Raw genomic sequence first — 19,093 nt, 5'->3', positions numbered from 1 at the left:
AAATGAGATGTCATCAGTGATGTCATCAGTGATGTCATTTGAGATGTCATCAGTGATGTCATCAGTGATGTCACTGACCATGTCATGAATGATGTAATATGTGACATCATCAGCAGTGGATTGCGGGTGCGCGATATATAGTTAGTGCAACTAACTATATATGGAATTTCAATGGTTTTGTGTGAGTAAAATAAGGTTTTGTAAATGCTAATTCCTAACTATATATGGTCTATAACCTATGGTTTTTTCAGTGAATTTTCAAGGTTTTGTAAATGCTAATTCCTAACTATATATGGTCTATAACCTATGGTTTTTTCAGTGAATATATATATATATATGTATATATATATGTATGTATGTATATATATGTATATATATGTATATATAATTCGCTCAAATTATTGAGTGAATTATATTGTAAGTCTGTGAGAGAAAAATGGAAGCACCAGCAGCTAAACAAGGAACCAAGGCAACAGCTATATTCTAAGGCAATGAAACAAATGGATAAGCACAACAGATATAGTAGACACTAAGGGCCTGATTACGAGTTCCCAAACCCATGGTGGAGGTGCGGTGGCGATCGGGATTAAAAGTATTATCACTCATTAGTAGTACACCTAATATATAAATTAAACTTTTGTATTAGCTTTGTAATTCTTAGAAAACACGTACACTCGCTGGATGATGGCATCAGTGATGTCATTTGAGATGTCATCAGTGATATCATGAGTGATGTCACTGACCATGACATGAGTGATGTCATTTGTGAGATCATAGGCAGTGCATAATGGGGGCATAACTTATAGTCAACTCAGGTAACCATAACTGCTGCATTTCTATGGTTTTGTATGATTCAAATCTGAGCCTAAGAATAACATCCCTCTAACCTTTATTTTTTTCAGTGAATTTCTAAGGTTTTTTAAAATCTATTTCCTCACTTTGTATCTGTAACCTTTGGTTTTTTAAGTGAATTTATATAGTGTTTTAACTAATAGTCATGTTTGCAGAGTGGTGGAGAAAGGGGAGCCAGTCTGCAGTTATAGTTAGGACCAACCTTTCCCATAGACAAAGCATTTTTTGTTTTGCTAAAAACGTTGGTGCTGTTTGGCAAATCTTCACAAACTTTCCCCCACAAAGTGTTCTACTTTGTCAAGTACTGCTTAGAAAGTTTTGGGGTGATTTGTTAATTGGGGGCCGAGAAAAAGGGGGTTCCAAAACAATTTTTCTCCATGCATGTCTACAGGGGTTTTGCAATTTTTAGAAAGCTCTATAGGCAGAACCGCTAAACAGATTTACACCAGATTTGGAAGAAAGCTAGTTCGTGGGCCATAAAGAGTGTGTTTTGCAATTTGCTGGAAATCTGTTCAGTAATTTTGGAGTTATTAAAGAAACAAAACTTGTTATATCTACGGGCACAGTTCTCCATGGATATTTGGGTACCCATGGGTACCAGTGAAATCAATTATATCTAACTCTACATTAAAAACACATACAAATGTCACTGAAAAATCAAAGGGTTCGAAGACTTATAGTTAGGCTCATGTTTTACCCACGCAAAACCATAGACATTCAGCTGTTGTAGTTCTTTCTAGTAATAGTTATAATTAGCTGAAGGAACTATAACGTATGCCATTAAGTAACTTTAAGCCACAAGTTGTAGTTTCGTAAGGTAAGTATAACTGCTGAATTTATATGGTTTTAATGGTTTTATGTGGGTAAAACGTGTATCTATGTTTAACGTCTCTGTAACCTTTGTTTTTTTCAGTAAATATATATATATATATATATATATATATAAATATATATATATATATGCATATAGAGAGAGAACGAGAGAGTGAGAGAGAGAAAGAGAGAGCTATAGAGAAAGAGAGACAGAGATCCCCAACTATAAGTGTGTATCCTGCTATTTTTAGTACATGAGTAGTACTGCTGGAGAATTGCTTTATGTATTACAAATTGCAGTTTAAGAATTGAGTACAGGGTTGGTAAATGGATTACCATTCCATGCTCTCAGTTCTAATCACCTTTGAACTTTGAAGCTCCTAATAATGACTAAAATTGATTGAAAGTACAATTTGGGATTTCAAATACTAAAAATGTTAATCATAATGTGCATTGAACTAATCAGTTGACAAATTAGGACTCAAGACCAAATATTCCTAGGACCCATTTATCCCTCAAGTTTTCTCAATTGCAGGAGTTAACAAAGCACATTTTTTAGGATAATTTCCATCTTAACTTTAGACACCACATTTTTCACATTAAGCAAACAGATGAATACACTGATGTGCATAATATAATACTTTGTGACAGCTCTTATATTTTTGTAGCTATTTCTGCTTGCTATTGATCTAAGGAGCTATTGATCTAAGGGCCAGACATACTAATAATGTTTATGATTGCAAACACTTCAATCATTTGCAAGTGTGAACATTCCCTTTCAGATGTACTAATCTGAATTTAGGAGTTGGAAAGGTGTTCCTGACTATTAATATGGGATTGTGAGTGGATAGCCATTTGGTATCTCAAAGGAGTGTGTTGTAGACATCCCTTCCAAATACCATTATCAAAGGAGGTGGTAACCCATTCTTCTTTGTGGTAATACATTGTTTGTTTCGGAATAGGCAGTGGCCCTCTAAAACAAACAAAAAAGAGCTGTATTTTTAAATCAATTGCCTTTCCTTTAAAATAAAGGGTTGCACTTAAAATCTAGCTTTATTTAAATGCATTCACAGTAATGATGGTTTGCTATATCCATCCCTGTAACAGCCTCCAGTCCATGTGAATCACACTCTTCGACTTATTACTAGTCATGAGATAGATTGGATTGTGACCAATTATGATTCCGAATTGTATGAACCCTTCCTATTTCCATTGGTTTGTAAAATTCTTCACTGGTCACAAAAATACCTGGAAATATATGTCCCAAGTATTTTGGAACCAGTTATTCGTGCATCTGCCACTGTTTTTAGCAAACTGAACATAAATAACATTAAACACGCTATATAAATAAATTAACGTTCATGGGTGACAGTTCCTTCAATGCAGCATCTTAATCAGTCCATTTATCCACCACGGAAATAACTAAATAAATGTATAACTAAATTGTCTCACATCTGAAATCGTTTTAGGGACTAAATGAAGAGATTGCCATCATTTTAAATAATTGTCCTAATGTACATTTAGGCTTTTCACTCAATTTATCCAATCTGCAGTCATAAATTAAGTGAATGATTAAGCAAGGAAGGATTTCTCCCTAATGAGGAACCTTGTATAACTTGTGCAACTTGATAATATGGGGGCACGCAGCCAGAATTGAAATGTTTTCAGAAAGTGTGTTTACATGTTTAACTTGTGAGCTAATGTTTGTCTGTCAGAAATGGCAGTTTGCTAAACTCTGCAGAATGCTTTAGTTTTATCCTTAAATGATCTGTTTTCGTGACAAGCCAACTTGGGGAAAAACAGAACTGATGATGCCAGAAGCAGCTAACTTGTCGTGTGTTAACCTTCATGAAGCTGCTTCTCGTTAGATTGGACTAAAGAGCGCCTCACTTGTGTGGCAACCCCTGTTTACCGCCCAAATAATTTAGACTTTAGACTTAAACTATTTAATTAACAGAAAGTATGTCCATAAATATAGGCATCAATAAATTCACAGTCGGATAATTTATCTATTAAAATACCAGCCTCGAGTTAACTAGGTAACATTTTATATTTTTATATAGGATTAAATATGAAATATAGGCTTGACATTGAACACAGCAGTAAAATGTGTCTAGTGCTGCAGAAATAAAACTTGACTCCAGTATCCTGTAAAGGTAGACATCAGAAAAGGGGTGGAGTAAAAAGCGGTGGAGTTATGAGGATCAAAGTCTGACAATCAACTATAGATGTATGTTTTAAAAGATGATGACCCCAAAACAAATTGACTCTAAAGATTACAACAGGAGTCAGGAACCCACTGAGTTAGGCACCTTAGAGTGTACCTGGAAATATAAGCCCCAATCAGTAACACCTGCTAACAAGTACTTGTTTCAGTTTCAACCAGTGCTAAGTGTTCCTCATAGGCCTGAGTGTCTCAATGTAAGGCATGGGATTTGATACCAAAGCCTGTCATAACGATGTGTCTCATGTGTAAGGAATTGCCTCTTATTGCATGCTCACTCCCACATTTTTCGGCTGATACTGCTGGTTTTTCAACCTTGAGAGGTCACTGAGGCGTGCTAACCAGAAAGGGGTAGCTCCTCTGCTAAGGCGGTGGATCGTCACCCCACTACCCTTGGAGCAGTTAAAATAAACTGATAATAACCTCCTTATTACCATTCTATTTTTTGCTACAGGTTGGGTTAGGGTGGGAAGGGGCTGGTATCAGAGCCTGGAAGGAGTGGTTCCTGCGTACTCTAAGTGCGCATGATGGTTTGGCCGGCCGTCTTGGCCCGGCCAAACAATCATGTGCTCTTTGCATGTGCCCCACCAGGCTGTAAAACACAGCCTGGTGGGGAACATGCACATGCTCCATGTCCCCATCTGAGTGCTAAACCACGGCGGTCAGACCAATCACAATGATATATTGCAGCATTCTGATTGGCTCTGGGGAGCCTGTGTGCTTCTGGGACTGAAGCAGAGGAAAAGGTGGCCGTGAACAGGGACCGAAGCTGAGAAGAGACAGCAGTCATGCAAAGGTAAGTGTTTAAAAAAAATCCCCTCCTGTCCCCCTGCCCCTCCACCCCATTCTCTGGCAGCTGCCACTGTAACCAGACCTCAGTGCTAGTGTTCTAACCATATGCAAAAGATACATTTAATTGGATACACCCAATTGGCAAGTACTGACATTCTTATAAGTCTCTTTTATATGGTACCAAAGGTACCAAGGGAATTTAAGGCAGAGTGCCCACCCAGGGCTGCAGCTCTGTTTGTGCAACCCTGAGTGTGAAACAGGACAACATGGATCCTAGCCTGAAACTGAAGACTGGAAGGGCAGTGTTTGCACTTCTAGTTCGACTTTGACATTCCAACTAATGAGAAAGACACTACTTCCCTTAACTAAAATATGTAAGTCTTTTCTAAGGACAGGGATCTGCATATTATTAAGTAAAATATATATTTCTTATATGTCTTAGCAGCAATACGTCCAAACTGTTGTTTTGCTGTAGAGAGGTTAGGAGCCTCTTTGGATCACATAGGGTTACTGGCTGGCACCATTCCAAATAGGGCTACCTAACAGGGTCATGTAAGGTATCAAATTAGTCATGGCATTAACCACAACTTGTTGTCTAGGTCGAAAAAATACATTTCACCATTAAAGTTAAGCGACCTTAGAAAGTTGCCACTCTGCACTCCAGCTAGTTCAGCGGCCTCACAAAAACCCTGGAACATAAACAGCTTTCTGCCCACCTGGGGAGACATGTGAACAACTCCTAGTCCAAGGAACAAAGGCAGTTTCTGAAGATTAGGATGTTACCTACTCTTCCAGGAAGGCCATGCAGGGTATTAGCCCACAAGGCAAGCTTAAAAGGAGAAGCTTCCTTTGAAAGGGCTACTGCGACAACACCCCTGGGAAGGATGCCTTTTGTTCCTGCAGACAATTAAGAAACAGAACCATAGAGAGAAAACCCATTCCGATACCAATTTTCCCATTTGTGGGTAGCCCAATGGTAGCCACATCTCTCTTTTTAAAAAAAAAATATCTTTATTGGTTTTTATCTTTTTTCCTTATTAGGTTCCACTTTAGTCCGTAATCATATAACACATTACAAACCATAAATGTCAGAAGTGTTGTTCCATCAGTACATTACAACATCTCAACAATGCTATCATAAGGCAACGACTCATAACATAATAGAGTGTTCTTCAAGATGTGATGACACACCAACTTGTCACTAACAAATTGCTTCTCAGAACAGTTGTGCGATTGCCTGTCCCCCGCACCGCTACCCAGTGTCTATTCGGCATTGTAGAGAGGATTTGGCCAGAGAGGGGAAGAGAAGTCGCCAATATCATTTGACAGCAACGTTGGTATCAGTGAAGTTATTATGTGCTATCCACCACAATCTGAAGAGATGGTGGAGACAGATTCATATGGTCAACGCACTAGGCCGACGAGTGGATTCGTCCCAAAGAAAAGGAACATGGAGAAGCTTACTCGCACCAACAGAATATACAATTTTATAAGAACAATTTCAAACAACATGTTAAAAAGGCTGCCATCAAAAATCAATCGGGATAGCTTTTATGGTACTGGGCGTGGGTCTGTGTAGTGTGGGAGTCACGGAATGCCAATACACTAGGGTGAAACTCTGACTCATCTAGGTGTTGGGGGCTAGTGTCGAGAGGGAGGTGCCTGAACAGAGGGGGGGGCAGGGATTCTCTGCAGCAGACCCACACTGCCAGGCGACAGTCAATGGGATGTGTCCACTCGCCGCTATCTTCTAGCTCCCCGCCTCCCGAGGCCTTCAGCAGGTATACTATGGGACTGCTGGTTGGGTGTCTGCATCTTCTCCAGCGGTTCCACTACGGAACGCTGTGAATATGGTGTGCCAGTGCTGCGCTATGGGGTTTTAGCAGAGCCCCGCCATTTCCTCCCTCTGCAGTGCTGTGCTCTCCGCCTTTGCCCATACCTTAAGTGAACTTGTCCAGCTGATTATCTCTGTGTGGGTCTGCCTGTTTCCACCGCTTTGTTATCAAGCGTTTGGAAACTATTAGCCCTAAGTCTCTGATCCGTGAGGTTACTCTGTTCTTCTTAGACCTAACTTAGACCCCTAAAATGCAAACCTCCCACTTGGGCGGCAGGGACATGTTGGTGCAGGTCACCAATGCAGAAGCAACGGCTCGCCAGTAAAGGTGGAGGAAGGCGCAGGACCACAGCATGTGGAGCAGATCTACATCAAGCTGCCGGCAGCGCGGGCATTCAGATGTAGCAATATTTAAATATCTGTTAATCTTGTCAGGATAAAGATACGCCTGTTGTATTATGTAGGTTTGTATCAACCTGAACTTAGAGCTTCTTGATATATAAGTAACACCAGGTAAGATGGTGGCCCATTTCTTGTAAATCCAGAGTCGGCCTCTGTCAGCTTCCCAGTGGGCACAAAGTGCCAGCATTGATTTCAGGGTGTGTGTGAGCAAGACCATCATCAGCCAGTGCACTATGTGTGATCCTGCTCCCATTACGTGTAAATACTGCAGTAACAGGTGTGTCGGTGGCTCAGTCGCCAAATCTCCCAAAAAATCCGAAAGGGCTCGTATGAGAGAGGCATGTAGGAGAAATTGTCCAGCAGGTAAGTCAGTGTCCTCCGCTGGTGCCTTGAATGTTAGGAGGGCAACGTCTCTGTAAAGGTCACCCAAAGTTTCAATACCTACAGCGTGCCAGTGCCGAAGAACGACTTCGGGAGTAGCCGTAGTCCCTCTCGGTGTCCCCAAGAGCGGCAATATCGGGGCATATGGGAGCGTCTCAAGGGTAAGATATAGGTTTCTTTTGTAACATCTATGCGCTAGACTCAGATGTAGCTGTAGTGGACGGGGAAGCCTGGCAGCCGGTTGGAATAAATGAGTGATCTGAGCGTGGGACCACGGTTGCTGCAAGCTTAACGTATCATCGAGACGAGTGCCATTGAGCCACTTCGTCACCCACTGCAGCTGAGCTGCTACTAGTACAGTTCCAAATTGGGGACAGCTAGTCCACCCTGGGAGGTGGGAGCATATAATTTCCACAACGCAACTCTGGGTCTGCCTTTGTTCCATATAAGGTCTCAGGACATATGTTCCAGTTCACGGAAATACCTGGTTGCGACGTAAACTGTGAGGTTAGAGAAATACTACAATACTTTAGGTAGGACAATCATTTTAAGAAGTGTGACAAGACTCATGACATTTAACGGCAGTGACTTCCAGAAATGCACTTGGGCCCGTATCGCCGAAATTGCCCTTATCAAATTACCCTCCAACAAATCATCTGGAGTCCAATAAATACAGATTCCCAGATAACGAAAGGTGGTGGGGTACCACGGGAGCCTTGAGCCATTGATGAACACATCGGTTTCTGCCATGTCCGCGCTAAAGGGGTACACTCCAGACTTGGCCCAATTGACACAGAGACCCGACATTTCTTTGAACACCGACAGCACCTCTGCTATAGACGCAGGTATGGCAGTGACATCATGCACATATAGCAGTAAGTCGTTGGCATAGAGAGACATGACATGCGTCCCATCCCCTAATCGTATGCCCCAGTCTTCACCACATCTGCGGAGTAGTATCACAACTGGCTCCATGGCTAAAGAGAAAAGCAACGGGGACAACTGACAGCCCTGGCGGGTTCCCCTACGCACTCTAACGGGGGCAGAAACCAGCCTGACGGTGCGGACGCGGACTGTGGGGCGCTAGTACAGCAATTGGACCATATTGAAAAAACTATCGGCTAGGTCATATTGCATAACACCGCTGTCAAATAAAGCCACTCCAGAGAATCGAAAGCTTTCTCCAAGTCCAGCACCAGGCAGCCAGAGCGGGGCTAACTAGGTACCGCATACTTCTGGACTCTAAAAAATCTGCAGAGATTGAGCGAGGTATTCCTAGTGGGTACAAAACCGTTCTGCTCCTGGTGCACCAGCATTTTCACCAGGGGGGAGAGATGCGTTGCAAGAAGGAATGCGAATACAACAGGGCCTCATTTTGCGAGTCAGTGAGTGTAGATTCCTCTATTGCCTTCTCCCACACCTGCCACAGCTGCAGCACCAGTATATGTGTGTAAGCCTTATAGAATTCTGTCGGCAGGCCATCCGGTCCCGTCGACTTCCCATTTGCCAATGAAGATATGCTGTCTAGTATTTCCTCCACTAGAAGAGGACTATATAATTTGATCCGTTGTGCACTTGTAGGATTCAGCAGCTCCATCCCGTCTAAATAAACCTGTAGCCCTAGGGTCGTGCACTGTGTGCGGGATACGTATAGTCCCTGGTAATGAGCCACAAACGTGTTGTGTATGTCTCGCAGCGTGTAGGCTGGGTTCCCGACTGCTAAACAAATAGAAGTAACCGGGGAGTGTGTTTCATCTTGGCGCACCAGCCACATGTGAAGTTTCCCAGCTTTTTCCCCCATATGGTGTGTGTGCGCCGAATGGGTGGCATAGTTGAGACAGCGGAGCCGTTCAAGTAATCTGGCATGTTGCTCCCTATATCTATCAAGCCGGTTCAGGGATCCCGCCAGCGCGACTTGCTCCTCAGTCACCAGCTTCCTCTCCATGGTGGTGAGTTATTTTTCTAGCTCTTCCCTGATACCCACCTGCGTACCCTGACAGTGTCCCCGCACTACTACATTAAAGGCATCCCACTCGAGCAGGAACGACGAAGCTGTGCCTGCATTTTCCTCAAAATATTGTGCCACATTTGTGGCCAACAGATCTCAGAAGGGCGCATCAAGGAAGACATCCGGCTGAAGTCACCAGGTAGGTATCGGTGGGGCGGAGGCCTCCCATTGCAAGTCCACCCTGTGGGGATTGTGATCCGAGTGTGTCCGCCCCAGATAGTAGGTACCTGACATGCTCGAGAGCAAGTCATTTGACACCATAATGCGATCCAAACACATATGAAGGCCATGCACTCCCGAATAATAGGAATATACCCTGTCTTGTGGGTTGTGATGGCGCCAAGCATCAGAAAGACGCCAGTGCGCGGCTCATTGGTTTAGTGCTTTCGCCGCCGTGTGTATGGCAGTGCCAGGCAAGGGGGGGAAGGAACGATCCAACGACACATCTAGGACACTATTATAGTCTTCACCCAAAATCACGGGAACATCATGCCAAGCCAGTTTGCGGGAAACCGCATCTAAAAAGGCCACCTGTTGCGTGTTGGGCACATATAATGATGCAAGAACAATCTGCCTCCCTTCTAAGACACCTCTAACCAGAACATATCTACCCTCCGTATCTAAGCTGGAGTCAATCATCCGGAAGGGGGTCCCTGGCCTAATCCATACCAACACCCCACGCGCATATGCTGAGTAGCCTGTCGCATACACTTGCCCCCTCCAACGTCTATGCAGCCGCCCCACTTCCGACTTCTGCAAGTGTGTTTCTTGTAATAGTGCCACTTGAATGTGATATTTCTACAAAATGGAAGACCCAATATACCCTTGTAGGCTTGGGCAATGAATAATTCAAAATATGAAAATGTCTACAAGGGATTTCACTTGTACTGAATGATTTCTTATATTTCAGTTAACTTTGAGTCAGTTGCATACAATCAGACTGTAGCGTGTTCCACAGAATAACTGCAGTAATTTCAATTTTAAAAAGATAAGTAAAGCACACGGAAGATCCTATTCGTATAAAATAGATTTATATGATTTCAGCACAATCATTTTAACAAAGGGTACAATTGAACAAAAAATATCAGCAAATTACGTTATGAACAAGTTTACAAATTAATTTTAACATACATGTCAAAACCTACATCAGCAACTAAACAATAATAAGCAAATATTAACCAAATATGAATAAATGTTTGCTAAAGACACTGTAGATTGTCTCGGAGTTGACGGAACTGTCAACGTTTCGGTCTACGTAGTCTCAGTCCATTAGACCATCCTCAGGACAATTGTTTTTTGCAAGATATAAAACCCTATGTGGATCTAATACAGTATGTTATATTTTCACATTGCATTATATTGTCACCTATGAAATATAACAAGTAAGGAAGGACCGTGTGCAAGGGGAACCATGGTGTGCAAATACACCTGTGTCTTAAATCACATTTGTGCAAAGCCAAGTGAATAATAAAAAAGAAAAAGAAAAGTGAAGATCAAATCCTTCACCCTTATATTTGAACTAAAGTGTGGGACCAATGAAATAAATTATGGCTTACTTCTCTTCAGTTCATGGAGTATAATAAAGTAGCTGCAATTTGTGGTGGCAATTTAATGACCACGTCCAAGTCAAGCGTGTGGCCGGCGTAGTGGGTTGGGGTGTTCACCAGTTGCTTGAGTCCGATGTTGGCGAGGTTGTCCAGCAGGGTGGCGGTGTTGCAGTCCTTGTTGTTCTCCAGGTGGAAGTTGAGGTCCCCTAGGAGGATGTAGTCTGTGGAGGTGAGGGCATGCTGACTGACCAGGTCTGCGATGGCTTCGCTGAATTGAGTGCGTGGTCCCGGGGGCCTGTAGATGAGAGTGCCCCTGAGGGTGGTCTTGGTGTTGATGTGTATCTGGAAGTGAAGGTGCTCGCGGCGGTGAGGGTGTCGTCTGAGTTGGTCGTGATGCGGATGGTGTTTCTGTGGACGATGGCGATGCCTCCTCCGGTTTGGTTGACGCGGTCCCTCCGGATGATCTTGTAGCCATCCGGGATGGCAATGGCGATGTCGGGGGCTGAGGAGGCGTTCATCCAGGTTTCTGTGAGGAAGGCATACCCACATATCTATCCACTTATGGTTTTTGAGGACTTTCTCCCATTCTTCTTTTAGTAAGTGTGTTTCTTGCAATATCACTATATCACAGCCTTCTATTTTGAGGTATTCCAATATTTTGGCCCTTCTTTTCCTTAACCTGAGTCCGTTAACATTCCATGACATTATTTTGACAGACATTTACTCTATTTCCTTTTTGCACCCATCTGATTGACGGTGCCTTCCTATTTTCTGTAAAGTTTGGCTGGGCTCCTTCTCCCTTATATTGCTTAGTTTGGCCATGTTTTTTTCTATTTTTCCCATTTTGCTCCCCACCTTGTGCATTTTTTTGTTTTTACGATTTTTTTCTTTGTGAACCCTTCCCCTCCCTGGAGAAGCCTCCCCTAACTCTTCTTGGGGCATTCCTTGGCCCCTTATTGAGCTTTCTGCTCTTTTATCACATTTTTCTTGCTCTGTCTTGCTTGATCCTACATTTATGGTTTAATTTGCTCTATGAGGCATTCGACCTCCTTGGGGTCTCGAATGTTATGCATTTTGTTTTGCCACATTATTCTGAGTGCTTCTGGGAATCACATTTGGACTGTTGTTCCTAGTGATTTCAATTGTTGTATGTATTGGCCAAGCTGCCATTGCCTGTCCTGCATTATCTTTGAAATATCCAATCTAATTCTACATGACCAATTGCTTTGGGAGAATGAAACTGCTTTCAGTCCCTCACTTAATATTCTACAAGTACAAGGAAAAAGAAGAGACAAACTACAACAGGGAAATCACAACACCCTGTGTTTAGAGCGAGTCAGGCTAAGCTAAAAACATTGGGCTCGACAAAACAAAAGATAACACCCTCCTGAAAGTCCTTTTTTAAAGTAAAGGAGTCTCAGAAGACGGAAAAATACCATAATAAAAACCCAAGCTGAAAGGCAGGTAGAAACTCCCAGAGAGGAGGTAGCAGAAATAATGTCAACGATTAGTAACAGCAACAGGTATGGTGCCCTAGAAGCGCTTGACCAACAAGGGCTATTTACAAATCCACAGACTTTGTTAGCGCCACTTCCATAAGAAAACACGGAAAGTATGGCAAAAATTATGTCCACCTTGATGAGAGAAATGAGATCCAACTTTGCGATATCAGAAGAAAACTCTGATAAAAATTCAGGAACACGCAAGGTAATGGACCAGAAAATAAATATGATCATGGAGAGAGTAACTTCAGTGGAATTGGAAGTAGGGATGCTGAGCAAAAAGGTGGAGGAAAACAAAAGAGAAATAGACCAACACAAAGTATCAGAAAAAGTTATATGCGACAGGTTAGAATTAATGGAAAACCAGGCAAGGAGAAACAATCTTAGAATCCTAAATGTTCCTGAAGGTCTGGAAGGGGAGGACATCAAAGCCTTCACAATCAAACTACTAGGTGAAATAATACCCTGGACAAAGTCCATTGAACTCGCAGAGGACATTCAGAGAGTCCATCAGGACTCATTTGGGAGAAATAAAACTAAGAAAAATCCAAGTAAGATCCTCATGAACTTTAAGACTTACACACTTAAAGAAAGAATATTAAGTGACGGACTGAAAGCAGGTTAATTCTCCCAGGACAGCAATGTATACACATAGAGCACATTTTTATGAATGTTTAGAGACATTGATCATCAAATTCCACCAGAGGGTTCTGGAGATTTAGATTTTAGAAGATTTATCACTTTGGAAGTGTTGCTGCTGAGACATGTGAATAATTCAAGTCCTGATATGTAGCTCCTTGTCATAGTGCTCTATAGGACTTCTTTAGGGGAGCGTTGCATTTATCATTAAGAGAAGTGGTGGATTTGCCATTAGCGTGTGGGCACTGCCCTTCCAGTCTGCAGTGGGAGGCTGGGGTTTATTTTGTCCTTTGTCATATCCAGGGTGGCACCAACAGTGCTGCAGCCCTGGCTGGACAGTTTGACTTACATGCAATTCGCACCCTGGATCCTATATACTAGGGACTTATAAATAAGTTTGTCCTTGTCAACTGGGTGTATCCAATTAAACATAACTTTTGTATAGGGTTAGAACACTGGCAATGAGGTCTGGTTAGTAGGCCTCAGTGGACTTTCAGAGTCAAAAAAACCAACAGCCTCAGTCCAAAACTGTGTGGGTGAATATGCAAAAAGGGGCATTTCCTTACATGGCCCCCTGTAGATGAAAGGTGATAAGCAACGTATTGTGGTGTTTCTCATAATCCAAGTGGAGGAACTGGAAAGGCCATCTGCATTGGCATGGTCAGTCCCAGGTCTATGTTGCACTGCAAAGTCCATTCCCTGTAGGGAAATGGACCTCATCAACAGTTTGGAGTTCTCTTCTTTCATCTTAATCAACCATCTGAGAGGCCTGTGGTCAGTTTGAACTGTGAAGTGAGTCCCACACAATTAGGTGTTAGCTTCTTCAGGCACCAAATGACAGCAAAGGATTCCCTCTCAATGGTGCTCCAAATCTGCTTTCTGCGGAGGGGTCGTCTGTTAATAAAGGTAACTGGTTAATCTCGCCCCTGGTCATCCAGCAGTGACAGTACTGCTGCAATCCAATGTCCTGAAGCATCAATTTGGCCAGCAACCAAATCTTTACTAAAGTCAGATGCCTTTAGGGCAGGTGCTGATCACAAAGCTTCCTTAAAGGTGTCACGGGCGTTTTGACTAAAGTCAGTCCATATGGCTTTCCTAATGCATACCCACCCATCAGCTTTCTCCTCCAGCTCTATAGGGCTAGATGACTTTGAGTCTACTAGTTGATGGTGGACCTTCTCTGAGGTACAGTTTATAAGGATGTGTTCTTTTACCACTAAATTGTATAGACCCTCATAGGTATCAATCTTCTATGCCTAATCCAGCCCTCCAGTGATGTCACAGAGGCATCTACAGAGTCTACCCATATCTGTGGGCGCTTCCACCTGTATTTAGGTAGAATCGGATGCGCACGCGCAGCGGACACAGCAGGGACGCTGCCAGCTGCGGTGCGGTCTTTTTTAAAACACTTATACTTATGTCACAGTTTGTATTTACTTTTGTTGCTTTTTAATAAATCTAATTGTACCTCATTCGATTTCCGGTTACGCCCCGGTCCGACGCGGCGTGTGCCATTTGCTCGGAGGGACCCTTGGATTGGAAAACTCTTCTTCCGGTGGTTAGCTCTCTAGCTTTGGCGCTTCCACCAGTATTTAGATAGAATCGGATGCGCTCGCGCAGCGGGCGCGTGCAGCAGGCATGCCATAGGCGCTCCAAAGGCAAGCCCGTCTGCGCCCCTCCGCGCCTGGCCCGGGCCGAGGGCCAGAGCCCCTGCTTCACAAAGCCCGGTTTATACCATCTACTCCAGGGAGGACCTAGTCAGTTGGACAACCAGGTCAGTGTCTCCCTGTTGCCCCAGGGTTAATCCTCTGATGGAGCTAAAAGAGTGTCCAAACTGTAAACTACAATTCTCTTATGACCCAATTAAACAGCCGCTACCTCCAATCAAACAAAAACAGCTTGAGCCTATGAAAGAGTTCAGGGCTATGTTACTTAACACACGCTCATTAATCAGGCATAATACGGAAATGGCGGAGATGATAGGTAGTCTTAAGCTTGATCTAGTATTCATTTCTGAAACCTGGGCTAATGAGACCTCTGACCCAGACTTACTACAAGCTTTCCCCACAGACTTTCAGATTACCGGAGCGGAAAGAATCAATAAACGGTGCGGCGGACTTGCCAATATTGCCAAAAATGAAATATCAGGAAAAGCATCTTCGCTGGGCACCTTACAGGATTGCGAACTGCTCTCGTTCCAGATCCTACTTAACCCTAATGACTCCTTGAACGGCCTATTAATTTATCGACCACCTAAAGTCCAGCCCCTTTGCTTGACATACTTACTCCATTCCTGGCAGCTAGTATAAACTATACAAACTACACCATCTTTGGCGATTTTAATTACCACCTAGAGAATGCCTCTGATGTCACTAACGTCGAACTTCTCGAGGTAATGGCGGGCTTGGGCACGGAACAACTGGTTAAAGAGAGCACCCATGACGCTGGATACAGCCTTGACGGTATATTTACTTCCAATCCTAAGATTAATATACACAAGGTACTCCCGGTGGTATGGTCAGGTCACAGAGCAATCATATCTACAATCAAGGCCACATCCCAAGCAAAGGTAGGGACCGAACTGCCTGTGACTCACACATAATGGTAAAGGGGGAAAATTGACCTTGACGACTTTCAGACACTACTTCAGGAAAACGAACCTAACCTGGGGTTAGACACCAATATGACGGTACATACCCTAACTAAATGGATCGCCAAGGCCGCCAATACAGCTGCTACTCTCATAACATCCTCCTCTAGAAGGAAAAAAACGTCTGAACCTTAGTTCTCAGATAAATTAAGGACTCAAAAACAGCTATGCCGAAGAACAGAAAAACAATGGAGACTAAATTACAATTTGGAACTGAAAATAAAGTATGCCCAGTCTTTGGCCATTAGGGAGGAAAAAAGCATGATACTATTTATCCAAAATTTCGGCAGCTAGCAACTCTAGTAAAGAGCTCTTTAAGACCGTTAAAAAATTGGCCAAACTCCCTAATGAAGCCATTACAGGCCATTACAGGCAACAACCCAGACTTCTGTAATAAATTGGGCCAAGCTTTTGCCGATAAGGTGCAATCAGTCTACAACATCTTTCTAAACACCCCCTATGATCTGCCCTCTGGAAGGACTGTTCCCATCCTAAGTCCATCTAGCTTCTCTTTCTCCCCACCCAGTAGGGATCAGACCACACAAATCATAACGGAAACGAAATCCGGGGCTCCAACAGATCCATGTCCCCCTAAAATATTCCATCTTTGCTCGGAGATTTTCAGCGCACAACTAAATGAGCTGTTCTCTGGAAAAAAACAATATGGACCCCGATTATCCCAATAGCTATCGGCCAATCTCCTGAATGCCCTACTTTTCTAAGGTTCTGGAGAAATTGCTTAATATCCAGCTTACCACCTTCATCACCACTAACAATCTGCTAGACCATTCACAAAATGGGTTCAGAGAAGGCCACGGTACTGAATATGCCTTAATCACTGCAAGCGAAGAGCTCAGGAAATTCATAAACGGAGACGGAAGGCCGCCTTGATATGATTAGAGCTAACGGCGGCCTTTGATACCGTCAACCATAAACTGCTAATTATGAGACTGAATGAGCTGGGTGTCCACGAATCAGCCACGACTCTACTGTCATCATATCTCTCTGAAAGATCCTTCAGATTCGCATTAGACAGAACTAGCTTACAAACTTTCGATCTGCATTGTGGAGTGCCGCAGGGCTCGTCCTTGAGCCCTACGCTCTTTAATGATTACGTGGCCCCATTGGCCGCATTGATCAGACAGTTTGGGTTTTCAGTAATCAGCTATGCAGATGACACACAAGTGGTCGTGTCAATTACCAACAATGAGGATGAGGTGGCTGAACGTTTTAACATCTGTATGTCCCAAGTTAACAACTGGATGGAATCTAATTGCTTAAAACTAAACTGCAGCAAAACCGAGGTCCTACTGCTGGGCACCAATCCATTAGTCTGGTCTCCAAAATGGTGGCCCACCGAGTTGGGCAAATGCCCTTCACCAGTATCCATGGCTAAAAATCTTGGGGTGATTTTTGACTGTCAGCTAACTTTCGACAGCCAGATTAACTGCCTCACGGCCACTTTCTGGGCCATACTAAAACTGATCAGAAAGATTCGGTCTTTTATTCCCCCTGAGGCCCTGAAAACCACCCTCGCCATCTCCAGGCTAGACTATGGTAATGCACTTTATTTAGGGATCCAAACACAGTATTTGAGTAAGCTCCAACGTATGCAGAATGCAGCAGCAAGACTGATCTTGAATATTCCCAATCATGAATCAGTATCCCAGCGGCTAGCAGCTCTCCACTGGCTGCCGGTTCAGAAAAGAATAATTTTTAAGTCACTTTGCATCACTTTTAAGGCGCTCCAAGGATGGGGCCTCTCTTACCTGACTTCTAGGATCAAATATTATGTGCCGTCCAGGAACCTCAGATCTGCTCAACTGAAACTGCTTCAAGTCCCCAGGTTCAAGCAGGCACGTTGGGGAGGAAGGAATTTTCTGCTAAGATCTGCAAAACTCTGGAATCTCCTACCTTTTACAATTAAAAACAGCCCGAATCTCACCTTATTCAGGAAATCACTAAAAAACTGGGTATTCCGAGCAGACCTCTAACTTTTCCCTGTACCCCGTTTTGGCTCTTCCCTCTCATTCCTCAGCGCCTCCGGGTATTCGTTGCGCTTTATAAATTTAAAAATCAAATCAAATCAAATTAAAAATCAAATCAAATCTGTGTTGCCGCTTTTGTTTATGCTCTTAAACATTTATCTATACTCCTCTGAGGTAAGACCAAATAGCTCAATGAGTGACTCTCTCATGTAGGTTTAACACTCTGCCACTGCATCCTCAAGTGTAAGCAGTCTATCACTCCTTACTGTTCGTATCAGTTCCCAAAGGAAGGACCTCCAATGCTGTGCACTCTCCCATCTTATCCTAAGAGCTTTCTAATAGGATGTTAGCCACTTATCTATGTCATCCCTTTTTGAGTATTTTGGAACAACACCCTTGGGTAACCAGGGATCATAGGCCCAACCTGTGATTACCTCTGCTTCTCTATTACTACCACCATAATTTTGAGGTATCATCCCTAGCTTGACCCTCCCTTCTTCTAGGGACAGTTTCTTCGCTTCCAGGGCCAGGTTACTCTCTGGATCTCAAGGAGGTTGAGCTGTGCTCTCCTCACTGAGGTAGAGCTCCTTTCACTCCAAAACAGGGAGTTCACCCTTGAATGAATTGTGGGGACTCCACTCTCATTGTCCCCATCTAGCTCCTCAAAATCTGCATCAACCCCTCTTCCCCACTGTCAGTGAGGGTGAGCTCCTGGATTCCTCCCAACTTTGAGGGCTTTCTTGAGTTCCTCTATAAATGAAGTATTTGTGGGTCCCAGTAGAGTTCTTTAAATATAACTTTGATTTATGGGCACCTATAATTACCAATGTTTTAAAGCCATAGTCATTACAGGGCCACCAGACTCCTGGTTGAAGTCTGTGACCATACCCATACATACAAAAGGCAACAAGAATGACCCATCAAATTATCGTCAGATCTCGCTAATTGATTGCTCCGTAAAAAATGTTGGTAGGGTGCTTTTAGGGAGGTTTGAAGACTGGGTGGGGGATGGATCCTTTTTCTCATTGGCCCAATATAAGTTCCGTCAGGATATGTATGGGCACTACTGAACAGGCCCCAAGTTTGTCTCTTGTACTGGGCAAATACATTCAGGGGAAGGGCCATGCATATTGCCTTTATGGACCTCTCCTCGGCATTTGACTTAGTGGATAAGGACAATTTATAGGATATTACGGAGCAAGTAGGTGTCGATCCTCCCCTTATTTTTTACTTTGAAAAGGTTTCATCAAAATTCCTCAATGAGGGTTCGATATACCCAGCTGGGCGACCTGATGTCACCTATTCATGTTACAAGGGGAGTCAGACAAGGCTACATATTGGCTGCATATTTCATATTAATGCACTGGATGCATTCTTAAAGACACTAACCTCTGATATACCTAAAATTGATGAGCGACCCGTCCATGTCCTTGTTTACATGGACAATGCAGTGCTGGTGTC

Source organism: Lissotriton helveticus, chromosome 8, assembly GCF_964261635.1.
Source record: "Lissotriton helveticus chromosome 8, aLisHel1.1, whole genome shotgun sequence".
Taxonomy (NCBI): Eukaryota; Metazoa; Chordata; class Amphibia; order Caudata; family Salamandridae; genus Lissotriton; species Lissotriton helveticus.
The sequence above is the reverse complement of the archived record's forward strand: the minus strand, read 5'-3'. Positions refer to the sequence as shown.